Source organism: Otolemur garnettii, unplaced genomic scaffold, assembly GCF_000181295.1.
Source record: "Otolemur garnettii isolate 467f Iridium unplaced genomic scaffold, OtoGar3 scaffold00008, whole genome shotgun sequence".
Taxonomy (NCBI): domain Eukaryota; kingdom Metazoa; phylum Chordata; class Mammalia; order Primates; family Galagidae; genus Otolemur; species Otolemur garnettii.
In genome coordinates this window covers 35,243,543-35,258,637 of record NW_003852403.1, presented here as the reverse complement: position 1 = coordinate 35,258,637, position 15,095 = coordinate 35,243,543, and positions in this window count along the sequence as shown.

The following is a 15,095-nucleotide window of genomic DNA, read 5'->3' as shown; positions in this document are numbered from 1 at the left end:
CAGCTGCCAATGCAAATCCTCCTTTACTTCCTCCTTTACTAATGAAATCACCAACCACCAATGAAAAGTGTACTCGTACTGGACCCTACCCCTCTTGCTTTCTGTACCCATAAAAACTTCCTCCACCCCGGGTTCGGGGCTCGTCCTAGGCTTGCATGCCAGGAGAGTCCAGGCTTCCCAGGGCCTGAATAAAACTCATCTCGTGCTTTTTACATTGGAGTGTGTCTCAGACTGTCTGTGGGGGTCTTTTGGGAGAATTTCGGGCATAACATTTAATGGAGACTTAACACCAAGCACCTGCCAACTAGTTAAGGGACAATAGCACAGCCACTGGTCTACTATGCACAGGGTACGGGCCACTGGCCCTTGGCCCTCACAAGGGGAAGGAGGAAATATTGGGAGGTTCCTGCACCCATTCTGTTTCTATACTATCTTTATCTGGTTGAGAGGCAATGGTGAGCAGAAACAGTAGCCAGAAATCCTGAGGTATCCGACAAATGGAATGACCTCACAGCACTGTACAAAACTTCTGGCAAACCCCTTCGGTGAGCACTCCCAGGCTGTTACTGTGGACCCAGATCTCCTGGGTCCCAACACTTTTGCCATCTATCTTTATAGATAAATGATAAGGTCTCTTCTCCACTCACAGAGAGAGACCTGCCTTGTCCTTTATGGAATGTTTTCCTGTGGTTTCCATGTTTTATTCTATAACAACTGTATGTGGGGCAATAAGGGCTGCTTTGTGTATTTGGTTAAGTTTGTCCTTTCTCTAGTGCTTCCCAGTTGCTTTAGGTACATTTCAAAGAATCTTCTCCTTTGCCTCTTCCTCCCAAAATTAATCTCAATTGGCTTTTCTGTGCATTTGCAAAAGAGGAGTGAACTGTCTTATTTGTAACAAAATGAGAGACTGAGTTCCTCAGCTCCAAAGACAAAAGCATTTTACTCCTCCCAGCGGAAAGTTAGCTCTGGGTGACCAGGAACTTGAATGGTAATTGTTTGGGGTGATTCACAAGGTGAGAGTGGCCCCAAAAAGAACACCCCACAAAATTAATTAAAAGAAACACTAATAAGAGCTGAACATTTGGTGTTTTGACCCCTCATGGAGATTCTAGACTCCTAGAGAGAGAATCAAGGACAAGTAAGAGGGACCAGCTCAATGAGAAGCCTCACCCACAAACAGCACACTCTGATGCATCATACTAAACTCCGACTTGAACACAGCACACTCTGATGCACTATACCAAACCCCAGACCTGAACCCAGCACACTCTGAGGCACTATACTGAACCCCAGAAGTTCATTTCCTTCTTCAAAAAAAAAAAGTGGAAACAAAAAATCCTCTAAAATTGAGGAAAGGCAAAGAGAATGACCCTGGATACCCCACTAGGTTTATTTGTACAGATGGATAAGTTCAAAGGCATACCAGGTTTCCTAGGACTCCTGCTGGTTGTGGCTAATTCTTGTGTACAAATTTTTGCTGAAGGACAAATTACATAAGGGAGGATTCAGAGCCCAAATGGTCAAGCTACCATTATAGAGTTAAAGTGTCTCTCAAACCTGCTTCTTTCAGTTACATTGGTTCTGATTTTACAGAGTTTGGCCATTTTTGCTTTGCTGGCTTTTTCAGGGAAAAAGAGAGGGTGGATGCATTGTTCTTATTAGTTCTCTTCCAGGCTTAGGGACTTCCTTGCCCCTATGTCTGACCAAAAAAGGCCTGTTCAAGATTGGGGTGATGGAGAGGACACCCCAGGGACTCCCTTCTCAACAATTGAAATGGCTAAGTTAGAGGGTCTATAAAAGAAAAAGCTTATTTTTCTTGTGTATCTTGTATTTGAGGAAAAAAGGTATAAAATATGGAAATGTGTTTTTATAAAGAAAAGATTAAACAGGAAAGAATGAGTTTGTGTGGAAAGGGAACAATAAGTAAGAGAGAGAAATGTAAATAAAGAAGGTACAAAAAAAGAGAACAATATTGTATAGAAAGGAATTGGATGGGAGGTTTTGTTCTCAAGTAACTGGTGAACAGAAGGCCGTGCATGATTCGGATAGTCTGTGTACCTTGTAAGATTTGTGTGAAAGGAACTTTGAAATAAAATATGTGTGAAAAAAGGGAAAGTTTACTAAAGTTTCAGAATCTGTCTCCTAGTTTCTTTAAATCAACAGTCCAGGCTCAGAGATTTCTGGGAACAGCCAGTTCTGATGGCAGTATAGTGAGACTGGGGGGTATGGATGAAAATCTCATTGTCTGTAGCTTACAATTGAACAGAAGCTCAGTTCCAACAAGGTTTAATCTACTCAAGCACTAGGTAGCACTGGTGGAGGGGCCACGAGAGTTTGGCCAAATCCTTCTCTTTCCACCTATGACCAATGGAGCAGAGCAGCCTAGTGGGAATCACTATGTTGTAGCAGGAATCACTATGCCATAAGGGTGACTAATCCAGGTAAGTGACTCACAGTAGGTGGTCACACACTCCAGGGGTTCTCCCTCAGTCCAGAGGGGGTGCCCTGAGGACTTGAACAGGAGGATACAGAGAGAATAACTAGGCCCTGGTCATCTATGTTTTCTCTCTTCTAGATGGGGATTCCTTCTCAACTCTGAGAAACAGCACCCCTCTAGGAGGTATCTCATAAATGTCAAAGCCAAGTTAGTCCTCGAACTCTAAAGGAGAAACACCTAACTTTCCCTTGCACTAATGCAATTCTCCTGTAGCAAGCAATAGCTGCCGCAGGATTCTGTGGAAGGAGGAGAAAGTAGCCCTTCTGGCCATAGTAGTCTCTTGTGATGGTCAGAAATTCTCAAGAGAGACACCACCACCTTATCTTGACATCTCCCCCACCTTCTTCAGTACCTCTAGAGGAGACAGAGAATGAGCCTAAGAATCAAAAGGCCAGTCCCAGAGACGTCCCCTGAGAGCCTGCATATGTAGTGATACAAAAACTACCAAAGGCAGCCCCTGTGGCTCAAAGGACTAGGGCGCCGGCCCCATATGCTGGAGGTGGCAGGTTCAAACCAAGCCATGGCCCAAACAAACAAGCAAAAAAAACTGCAAAAAAAGAAAAAAACCTACTGAAGTATATACCCATTCTCTTTAGCTGAGGTAAAACAAATTAAGAATGATTTGGGAAACTTTTCAGATGAACCGTGAGTTAGGACAGCATTTTGACTTCTCATGGGGAGATCTAAGATTGTTGACCAAAATTGATCCTAAATGAAAGGAAAGAAACTTTAAAAAGGGCTAGAAAGTAGACTGATTTGTGGTTGATAGCCAATACCAACAACAATATGTCCCCTGAAAAAGGACTAGGTACCTCAGAGAGAGACAGGTGGTCCCCTCGGAGAATCCAGAATGGGACCCTGAGAATGATTGTAGGCTGCCTGCTTATCACTCAGCAGAGGGACAAAAACCCCTCAACCTTTCTTGAGCACTTAGGGGGCATTGAGAAAATATACCCAACTAACACCCAACTCCTCAGAGAGCCAGGTTATTCTAAATTCATTACCCAAGTGACCCTAGACATTAGTAGGAAATAATAAAATTGGCTTTAGGCCCCAATCATAACTCAGTAAACCTTCTAAAAATGGCCACACTGGTCTTTTATAATTAAAACCAGGAGAAAGGAGAGAAGGAAAAAAGACAGCAGCTCTAGTCCAGGTGGCAATGCCTGGCACACAGGCCACCTGGCCCTTGTCTGGAATTGCAGGGGTAACCACTGGAGATCAGCCTGTCCCCAGAGGTGAAAGCCTCAGAGATGGGAACTCCTTTGGTCTCTGAGCTTGACTGAAGATGTCCGAGATAGCCTCTCATGTCCCATCCATTTCCTCACTGCCTAAGAGCCCTGGGTGTGCCTGACTGTGGAGGGAGGGCCGAGAGATAAACTTTCTCCTACCTGCATTTCTTGCAAATCCTGGACTCTTTCCCCCAAGTCTGTAACTATCAAGGGGGTGTCTGGATGGCCAGCTACCACATTTTTCTATCAATTCTTACAGTTGGGGAAATTGGCTATTTTCTCTTGCCTTTCTAATCATGCCTAAAAGTCCTACTCCAATCTTAAGAAGAGATATACTGACTAAATCAGGAACAACAATTTATGTGAACATGGGACAGGATCCTATCTTATGCCTTCCCCCCTTAAGGATGGATATTAACCCTAAAGTGTAGGCCACTGAAGGATAGGGGTAAAGAACTACAGTACATTTAATCTGTTCACATCAGATTAAAATATCTTACTTTTTACCTTTCCTTCCACAGTTAATACTGGCTAAACCCAAGACCTGGACTCATCACACCCAAGTCACACCCTAGGCACCAACAAAATAACAGAACTCGATACACCAGTACTCCACATCTGGACAACAAAACCACTTGGTGACACGAAGATCTAGATAAAGAAATGTCCACAAGATGCATGCTTCTCCTCTTCATACCTTTTTTGACTATGGGAATTTGGGGAAAGGGAAAATGTATAATACTCTTTCAACAAGATGAGAATGCTTGGACTTACCTGGCTAAAAATGTCATGAATGCATCTGATTTTTGCCTAGCATGGGGAACTTATGTAGAACAGGTATTTACAACTTGTTTGATAAGGGTTTGTACTCCATTAGAATTGATCAGAGACTTCACTGTGTTCCAACACCCCCAAAGGAATCTCACCTGTCAAGATTTGTATGTGTGGGGGATGGATCAGGGAAAGGGATATGTTTTCCATCTGCCTTAAAACAGTTAACCAGGAGAAGATTGTGTAAAGTTCTCAGGATGCCCCACCTCCTGTGTCAATTTAATTGATAGCTTGTCCCACTATCACAAGACAACTACCGTATCTTATGCCAGTGCCCTTGCTAAATGTCCTTAGGGATGGTTTTCAGAGTGTGGACTCCAGGTTTTTTCTTATGCTCCAGCTAATGACAATGAGGGGGCCCTGATCCCTAGGAAGACTAACTCCTTTCTTGTCCAGGGCACAGGACCTGAATGACACCCAAACTTGAAAAGACCAAGATCTTAGTCTCCCAGGAGATAGCCGGAGTGATGTTCACCTTTTCAGCCCCTCTGTATATATTTCCTTGCCCTTATCTGTAATGCAAGCCATGGTAATTGAATTAAATGTTGCAGTTAGTTGGCTAGCATGCTCCATGGTAAGAGCTTTAAATACTACCTCACAAGCTATTAGTAACCTAAGCATAGAACTGGGACAAGTCTGGGAAGCAGTCTTAGAAAACTGAGCAGCCATTATTTACTCTTAAGACATAATTGTGAGTGTGCAGAATTTTAAAGGAATGTGCTGCTTTAACCTATCAGATAACTCCCAATTAATAGAATACAATTTAAAACAAGTTCAAAATGTACTTCGTAATGTCACCCAAAGAGAAGGCTTTTTCAGTTTAGATCTTAATCAATTGTTTTCTTGGTTACCTAATTTAAGTTGGTTAAGAGCCTAGTTAAGGGGATTGGAATTATTCTAGCTCTAGGATTATTTGTATGTAAACAATGTACCCCATGTTTTATGTCTCTTTGTACTACATGCTTAATTATCATTCCCTACATATCATAAGATCGCCCCCCATACTAGTGATTTCTAATTAGTAATGAGAGAGGATACCCGAGAAGGGTGAGGTCTAGGAGAACAGGTCTCAAGGAGACCACAAGGATACACCTGGGGGAATCCTCTCCATGGTGACTCAGCTCTTGGGAATTTGTAAACTTAACTTCCTGGAACTTGGAAATTTCCAAGTTCCGTGAAATCCTGTAATTCTGTAGGGGCTGGAATAGCATCTCCTGCTTGACTCAAACTGGCCAATGAGAAGGGCACCTGTGGGGTGGAACTTTTTGAATGTTGATAAAAAGGGAAAGACGAAGCCAGTCCGGGAGCGCAGCCATTTGGAATTCTTCTATGCCATAAGCTCCCAGCCAATAAATAAAGCCCTTCCTTTTATAAATGTGGTGTTTGGGTGCTCTTTCTCTCCGTTGGACCTCGTCTTCCTGCAACAGTAATCCAAACTCCCATTTATCATGGACCCCTGGATTGGCTCCCCCATGGAACCCCTAAATGCCCCCCTCTTTTATCTTTGCCCCTGTACAGCAGGAAGTAGTCCAGATCAAGTCATTGCCCCTTTCCCTAAGGGCAGTAGGGCTTCCATTCAGAGGGGGGATCGATGCAGGTCCTCTTCACCTGGGGCTGGACACAGACTCCATTTTCTGGACCCAAGGAGGCTCATAAATGAGTTTGATCCATGTTCCATCTAAACTGCCACTGCCTGAGAGGAGTGGAACGCCCCAAACAAGACTACATTCTTATGCAATGGCAGCTCTAAAGTTAACTTCTGCCCACAGGCCTCTAGTGCCAACAGCCGTGAAATATTTGAAACATACATTCCATTTCCCCAAACTCCCCTGCCTGCAGGGAAGGAGAAGCTGCATATAAACCCACAGACAGAGAGCCAAATTGGCAAGCCACTCAGGACCCCCTCCACTGTGTCCCAGGCTTCTCTTATCTATCCATAACATCTGTCCTGTCACTCATGGTACGGTAACTGATCCAAGTGGCAGTATTCTTGCAAAAATTGCTCTATTCCTTCCTTGTATTCTATGTTATAACAAGAAATTTAAAGGGTTAGGTGTGAAATCCCTTTCCTTCCGAGCTGAGTCCAGTTCTCTATTCCTGCTGGGTTTGCTAGTGGGTGTCACTTTCTGTTCAGGGTGGAAGAAATGAGCCGATATTCAATGAGAACTATCTATGTGTTAAGACCTATCATAGCTATTTGAAAAGCCCAATCTCCCTTCCTCTTCAAACCAACCCTAGAAAGAAGGCATTTGCGATTCCATTTAAAGAATTCAATGCACAGAAAATTTATGTAGTGTGCATAGTCAAGTCCACACAGTTAGAAGGTATAGAACAGAACTCCAAGCAGGAGAAATGAACCACACTCTCTGAGGAATAGCTTCTCCCCACAGGGTCTCAGTATCTTTCTCATGTTCAGTTTAATTAACATGAAGCAGGAAATGGGGGAAGTATTTTAAAACTTAAGTCTCAGTCATGGGAATGTAGGGGTGACAAGAAACTTCTTTCCCCTGAAAGTTCATTGAAGGATCCACTCACAATTAAGATAGATTAATCAAAGAAAGGGGTTTATTTATCGTGTGCAAGGGGAGAATCACAGAGTGATTACCTTATATTACAAATGGATTTAACATTTTTATACCTGTTTTTTAGAGAGGAAGGAGAGATGAGGACTATAGTTACTTTGTTTAGGGACAAATGGTTGCTAGAGAAGATGAATAGATACTTTGGAGAATGAATTGATGGGGGGGGTGGCAGATTGACTTATAAATTAACCTGTTTAAAATAATTTGGATCATGTCTAGTTGCATTCTTGATTTTCTTTCCTGAAATATAGTGAGTTAACAGGGAAGGGAAGTCCTTTGTTCTTTTGATGGGTCAGTTTGTTTTATGCAGACAGAGAGAAAGCCCCCTTCAGTGACTTTTTATCTTAAAGGATCTTTAATTCAAAATATTCTTCATAGCAAGGAGTCATATTTTTGGGTGAAATTCCCTGAACTTCCTTAGGGGCTCCCAGGATCTCTGACTTCCTATGTGCATCTGCTGGATTCTTGACCAGCAGGACAGGACGTAGGTACTCTCTCTCTACTCTGTCTCCCAAGAAGTAACCTATTTTGGCTCCACTGGTCCCTGACTCTGGCAGGGACTCAACGGTGCCATTGTTTCAGTGACCCTCCTCTCACCCAATGCCAGTCTGTTCCTGGCTTTCCCAGCTTTCCTCCTGGCTAGTTCAGCTTCTGGATATTTCCAAGGGAGTTCTGAAATGGCTCTTTTGCACCTGCGGTTATTCTCCTAAAAGGTCCCTCATCCATTATCCCCCTGGTTCTGATAAGCCTTAAGAAGAAGTGGTGCTTCTATCTAAATTGATTGATGCACAGAGAAGCTGGTTGGTCTCCCTGAAATTCTCAAACCATGTACTGTTTAGTCAGGACACCACATCCACAAGCTTTCCCTAGTTTTTCCATATGGCAGAGCTTTGGCCCCTCAACTCTGAAACTGAGAATTCACTCATACCCTCTCCAAGGAGTTCATTCTCCTCTAGACAAATGCAAACACCTACTAAGGTATAGACTTGGAAAAAGTCCCCATTTCCACTACAAATGTTTCCTATTCCTCTTCACCATAAAGCTGAAGCACAAAGCAAATGGCATGTCCAAGGGGAGCTCTGAGTATTCCATTATTGCCTCCAGAAGGGTAGAAAAATTAAATTTTAATTATAACCATCATTATAACAAAAGCATAATGTATGCACAAGACCTTTATTTCAACAGTCTCTTTTCTGTCCCGGCTAGGTCCTGAACAGATAAGTCGCAGATATTTTCTTTTTGTTTTTTGCAGTTTTTGGCCAGGGGTGGGTTTGAACCCACCACCTCCAGCATATGGGGCCAACGCCCTACCCCTTTCAGCCACAGGTGCCGCCCTGAGATTCAGATATTTTCTGATTCTTTTATTGTGAGGGCCATGAAGAAGATAGGCAGGAAAATACCCCCACAGGCAGCTTATCTCCAAAAGGTAGCCAGAGCACATATCCTCTGGGAAGTGGGGGCTGGAAGGAAGAAAAAATATCCCTATCAGCAAAACAGAGAAGAGTAACACATATTTTGAATCTCATTGTTTATGGACAAGTTACTCTCTGTGACAATATATCAAGGTTGAAGCCTAGATGTTAAGCCTAATCTAATTCTTTACCTACATATTCAATTTTCTAAAAAGCAACCCAGCCTCTTCCCTTCCCCAAATTGGGGGAAACCATGGCATCAAATTACATGTTTGTTATTGTCTATATTAGCCAATTATCTATATTAGCAGAAGATACCCCAATGTACATCTGACCCCCAGGTTGCCTACTGAGCTATATCATCTGGTGTCTTTGACAGCAATGTCTTAACTTCAGCAGCATCCAATTGAGAGCAAAATCCCACTTCCTTGAACCTGCCCCCAAATCTTTTACCGCCCAAATCCTATAAATACATTCTAAGTCATCCTCCCCTCCACCATGTTTCTCATTGTAGTGTTCATTCTTCCTTATTGTTAAGTCAATAAACCCAGTTCAGTTTGGGTACAGCTGTGTTCCTGGTGGTTGTTCACTGGAGGCCTTAACAGGGTAAATTAGTAAATGGGTTCTAGGACCAACTCTGCCACTCAGTAACACTAAAACTTTGAATAAATCACTCCCCTCCTAGAAAAAAACAATCACTCTCTTTTTCTGGACCTCATTCCTCATTTGAAAATAGAACAGCAGATGTAACTTAGTCATAAACAACCTATATGCAAAAGTGAAATTTATTTTTTGTGAATATTTTGATTCCTCTTTTACAACTACTCATTTGCTCTCAACAATGACAAAACTAAATATGAGTCAATCTGGAAAACTCAGCCTATCCTAGTAATTTTCCTTCTATCATTTCAGGTTTTAAATGTCACTTTCTTAGGTAGTAACCTTATTGTCAGTCACCACACAATCTAAGGTTCTTCATCCAACCACCTGACCCCTGGTCTGTCTATAAACTTCCAAAGAGCCTCACAATGGACCAGTGACACAAGTCTGGAGGCCTGAAGAGGAAAATCTGAACATTAGGAGGCACAGAGGTGACAAAGCCATATTCATCTGTCTTTGTGTGTGTGTGAGACAGAGTCTTGCTTTGTTGCCCTGATCAGAATGCAGTGGTGTCAGCTTTGCTCACAGCAACCTCAAATTCTTGGGTTCGAGCTATCACCCTGCCTCAGCTTCCCAAGGAGCTGGAATTACAATTGTGTGACACAATGCCCAGCTAATTTTTCTATTTTTAGTAGAGATGGGGCCTCGTTCTTACTTAGGCTGGTCTCAGACCCCTGAGTTGGAGCGATTCGCCTGCCTGAGCCTCTCAGAGCATTTAGAGTGTTAGCGTGAGCCACCTTGCTGGCCTTGATCAGATTCTTGTCAGGTCGTTCCTCTCTGGTTATCTCTCACTCAGAGAGGAGAGGTGTCCTGGATGATCTCCCAGAGCCAGTCCTGTTTCCTCCCAGTCAAACTCAGAGTGGCCCAGTGTGTCCCGCTGAGAGTGCAGGTGAAGGGACCACTCCCTGCTCACTTCCATGTTACACAGAGACCACGGGCAAGCTCCAGGGTCTCCACCAGAGGGTGTGGGGGAGACAGAGTTGGCGCCCTCCCTCCCTCTCATGTCCCCTGACCCCGCACCTCTCCATGGCCCTCCACGCTCAGCACTCAGGGCTGCAAACCACAGCAGAATCAGCCCATACCTCCAAATCCACTGCCACCCTCACGGCTGATTCTCCGGGGCCTGGGCCATACCCAGCAGCTACCCCCTCAGAGAAGGGAAAGAAAAAGAGACCAGGGACCTTGAGTGGAGACAGGACCGGTGCTCACCTCAGAAGCTCTTCTCTTCCTTCCCGCACTCTTTGCATCTTCTTCTGGGGCAGGAGAAAGGGATGGACCAGCTCAGTTTCTCTCAGTCACTCTGCCAGCTGTTCTCTCCTGGGATGACGCCTGAGATAGGAAGGGGAGTCCTAGGGTTTCACAGAACCCAGTGTGGAAGTGCAGTTTTTTCTTTCTCTACCAAGGAGTCTTTACATCACAGTATAAAAGGAGCCCCAAGACTTCTGGAAATGACACTGCTTGGTGCCCAGATTTCTCTCACTACCAGAGATAGGACCAGCCCCGCTCAAGGCTGGGTCTGGGCCCAACGGGGTGTGGGAGCCTCCTTGGGAACTTGGAGCTAGTGCAGTGGGATTGTGTGAAGGGCAGGGCCACCACGTGCACGTTTTCTCTCAGTCTTTTCTCCTTCCCTTCACTGTGTGCCTGTGTGTTTGTGTGTGTGTGAGAGAGAGAAAGAGTCCCACCAGTGTTCATGCAGATTTCTTCTCTGCAGGCCAGTGCTTACGCATTCCTAGCAGGACACTGTCCTGTACCCACTGCGCATACATAGCACATTGCCTTGTCTGGAGTAAATGTTCAACAAATGTTTGTTAAAAGAATAAATGAAGGCAGTCTTCATCCTTCCTAAATACCACCTTTATTGGCAATAATATTTTTCTTTTCTTATCTCTCCAGCCTTTTCTACCACAAATAGGAAAGGACAAGTTACAATTAACTACAAACTAGATGATTTCTCCCTGTGAAATGAGTTCATTTGGACTCACAGACTGTAACAGGTGGAAGGAATTTTGGAAATCATCAAAGCTAGTGGTTTCGGGCTGTGCTTCATTCTTCTACCTTGGGGTGAGGAGGGACCTGTACTTAGCTTCAATCACAGTAACTCAGGTCTTATCTGTTTTATATCTTAGCCTTTCTTAAGTAAAATCTGAAAATCACGGAATCTGAAACCCTCCCATTTCATAGATAAGGAGATGGCAGCTAAGAAGTGCAGAGCTGTGGCTAAAAAACAGTTTTGCTGACACTTTCCCCAAAGTTTGTCCTAACACATCAATCATCTCCTAATCTAAAGCCTGTTTTTTAAGTCACTGCTATGTAGAGCTGCCAGATAAAACACCAGATGTCCAATTAAATTTGAATTTCAGATAAACAACTACAAAAAATGTTTAGTATAGGTATATTTCAAATACAGCTGCACTTGTCCAGCTGTCCAAACACCTGGGTCAATAAACACTCCATTGTAGAAGTTGTTACAGAATCTGTGTTTTCAGAGTATTGCTATCAAGAGACTATTCCTGAACCCTCAGTTTGAACTATGAAAACCCAGTTCATAAATCAGAGCCTTAAGTGTGCTATCATGGACTGAGTTAGGATCAAAGAGCTATTATTTCAACAATTCTGACCACCTATTAGAGTAAAATGAGGCGTTTCTTTTTCAAAGTGGAAGGCACAGTTGGTCAGTGTTGTCTTAACTGTAATGTCCTGCAGATGTTTACAATTTAGTAGATCACGTGGATGTGTCCTTTTGGGACTGATGAGAATATGCATCTGTTTTATGAAGCTTTATGAATCTGTCTTATTGACTTTTGGGGCCAACTGGACAACCAAATCATAAATCATCAACTGCTTTCTTGTCTTAGACATCAAACTACTTTTCTTTTCTTTTCTTTTCTTTTTTTTGAGACAGAGCCTCAAGCTATCCCCCTGGGTAGAGTGCCATGGCATCACGCTCACAGCAACCTCCAACTCCTGGGCTCAAGCGAGTCTCCTGCCTCAGCCTCCCAAGTAGCTGGGACTACAGGCGCCTGCCATGGCGCCCGGCCATTTTTTGGTTGCAGCCATCATTGTTGTTTGGCGGGCCTGGGCTGGGGATTCGAACCCACCACCTTAGGTGTATGTGGCTGGCGCCTTAGCCGCTTGAGCCACAGGTGCCGAGCCCAAACTCCTTTTCTTTTCAGGTAAACTATCTCTTCACCTGTGATTCCATTCAATAACAAGCTCCATTACCAATTCCATTTGCCAAGCATGGCACTGGACATAGAGATAAATAAAGTACGGTCCTCTCCTTGATGTGTCCACATTCAGAAAGGAAGACAACCACGAAACCTATAATTCAGGTGTGCTGAATGCTATAATGGGGTAAATAAGAACCGCTAAGAGCATAGGAGAGGCAGGTTAGACAGAAGTAAAGTGGGAGTTAGACAAAGAGGAGAGAGTAAGGTGCATCCACAGGGGTTTTGTCATGAAATGGCATAGTGCACTCAAGGAACTATCAATAGATTGGTATTGCTCACATGTTCAAAAAGAAGGAACATGACAACTTAATAAAAAATCTAGGTTGACATTATATCATAAGCCATAAAACCACTAGATATGCTTTAGAGGGGAAAGCAGCACAGCTAGATACAGCATTTGCATGAAGTTGACCGAGGGCAACATGGAAAGAGATGGAGGGTGGAGTGAAGTTCAGGGAGGGGAAAACGTGCAAAGCCCGGTATCAAAGAGTAACGGATGGTCCACATACAAGACAGTGATGGTCTTGGCTAAGATGACCGAGAAAGAGGAGATGGGTTTGAGAAATATTTAGGATTTCAAATAGGTAAGATACGGTGGCTGGTTGTATTTGAATGGTAAGAGGATGACACCCAGTTGTCCAGCATGATGACTAGATGTGTAAAAATTCTGCCAAATTAGACATGACGTTGCCTTTACACTCAGACAACTATTATGTCCATTTTTTCATCACCATAGATTGAAGTATGTATTTGTGTGCTTATTTGTTTAGTGGCAGTCTAGACAGAAAACGCAGTGGGGTAGGACCATGTCTGGTCTTGCTCATCCTCGTAGCCCCAGCACCAGCACTGGGAGTAGCCACTCAGTAAATAGCCATCAAAAAATACAACCTAAGAAAGGGAATATCAGGAAGAAAAGACACTTTAATGAGTTCCTTTTTGGACATGGTTAGAAATAACTACAAAAATCCAGGTGAAAATAAGTAGGAGGCAGCTGGAAATGAGTCTGAAACTTGGGGAAGAGATTAGGTTTGTGCTATGGTTTGGATATTTAACTCTCCAAACTTCATGTTGGAATTTGGTCCCCACTGTTGGAGGGGGGGCCTAAAGGGAGGTGTTTGGGTCATGGGCGTACAGCTCTCATGAATGGCGTGGTGTCCCTCTCAGAGTATGTTCTCACTCGGTTAGGTCCATGAGACCTGATCCTTAAAAAGAGACTGATGCCTCCCTCCCCTCTCTCTCTTGCTTCCTTCTTTTCTTTTTTCTTTTTTTTGCAGTTTTCGGCTGGGGCTGAGTTTGAACCTGCCACCTCTGGTCTATGGGGCTGGTGCCCTACTCCTCTGAGCCACAGGCGCCACCCTCTCTTGCTTCCTTTCTTGTCACATGATCTCTGTGCATTCTGGCTCCCTTTCACCTTCCACCATGAGTGGAAGCTGAGCAACCTGAAGCCCTTACCAGGGTTGTGACCCACAGGAACTGTATTAAAGGGCCACAGCATGAGGAAGGTTGAGAACCACTGATTTAAGACTTTGTCATTTTATTCAGAAAGGGAAGCCCTTACCAGTGATTTCACCTACCTGTCATTAACCATTTATACCTACAAGGGGACAGAGAGATGGAGTTGTGTTTTTTTTTTCTTCAGGTTAACAAAGAGAGATTTTATTTAGGAAGAACAAAGAGAAAGTATAGATCACTTTTTCACATCTTTCTCAAAGAGATAGAAATGAAAAGGTCTGCAGGGGTATAAATACTCCCTCCGTTTGAAATTGGCTACAAGTCTTTCATTGGTCTCTCTGGCAGCAGTGCTCTTTTCTATTGGTCATTGAGTGTCTCTTTAACAAAGAGAAATTTTATTTAGGGAAAACAAAAAGAAAGTATAGAGCACTTCCAAAGAGGTCTCTTATGAAGGAGAAAAGGTAAGAGACCAAGTTTGTAGCTCTTACAGCTCCTAAGACAAAGCTAGGCAAAAGAGATGGGAGAAACAAAATTGGGAACTGCCAATCAAGAACTTCCGACTTAATAAATCTAAACCCCATTATTACATCTGCATATTTCCTAAAATCCAGTGAACAGTATATCTTAAGCTAATTTACTTATGCTGAGATTTCTATTTGCATAATTCTTGGAATGATCTTATTTCAAAGTTTTCTGCTCTGCAATATATGAACAACATTATCTTCCTCCTTAATATGGTCAATTTTATCAAAATGAGCTACGAAAATGATTGAAAATATTTCTAGATGCTAGTTCAGGTAATTGGGTGAATAAAATGTATTTTTGGCCATATATTATTTTTAAAACTAGTTCCTGGAATTTCCCCCACTGGTGGCAAGAATTTCCTTGGCTGGAAAACAGCAGTACCAAAGGTAATTTTACCTATCTTTCCGTATTTTTTTCTCTAGTGTATTTCATAAATTGGAGTTGGTCCAGATGTAAAGTCAAAGTACAGGTTTTGCAGGAGGCCTTTTTCACTGAGAAGTGTTTTGTCTCCACCTGGTGGACGGTCGTAACTTTGCAATGTTAGCAGCAGCTCTCCAGTGAGTGGTACTTGTAAACCATCCAATTCCCAGCCCCTCTTAGGCCATATTATAGTTCAACGATGTTAATAACCAGTGAACTAGAAGCAGCTCTAAATCAGTGATGAATACTGGACA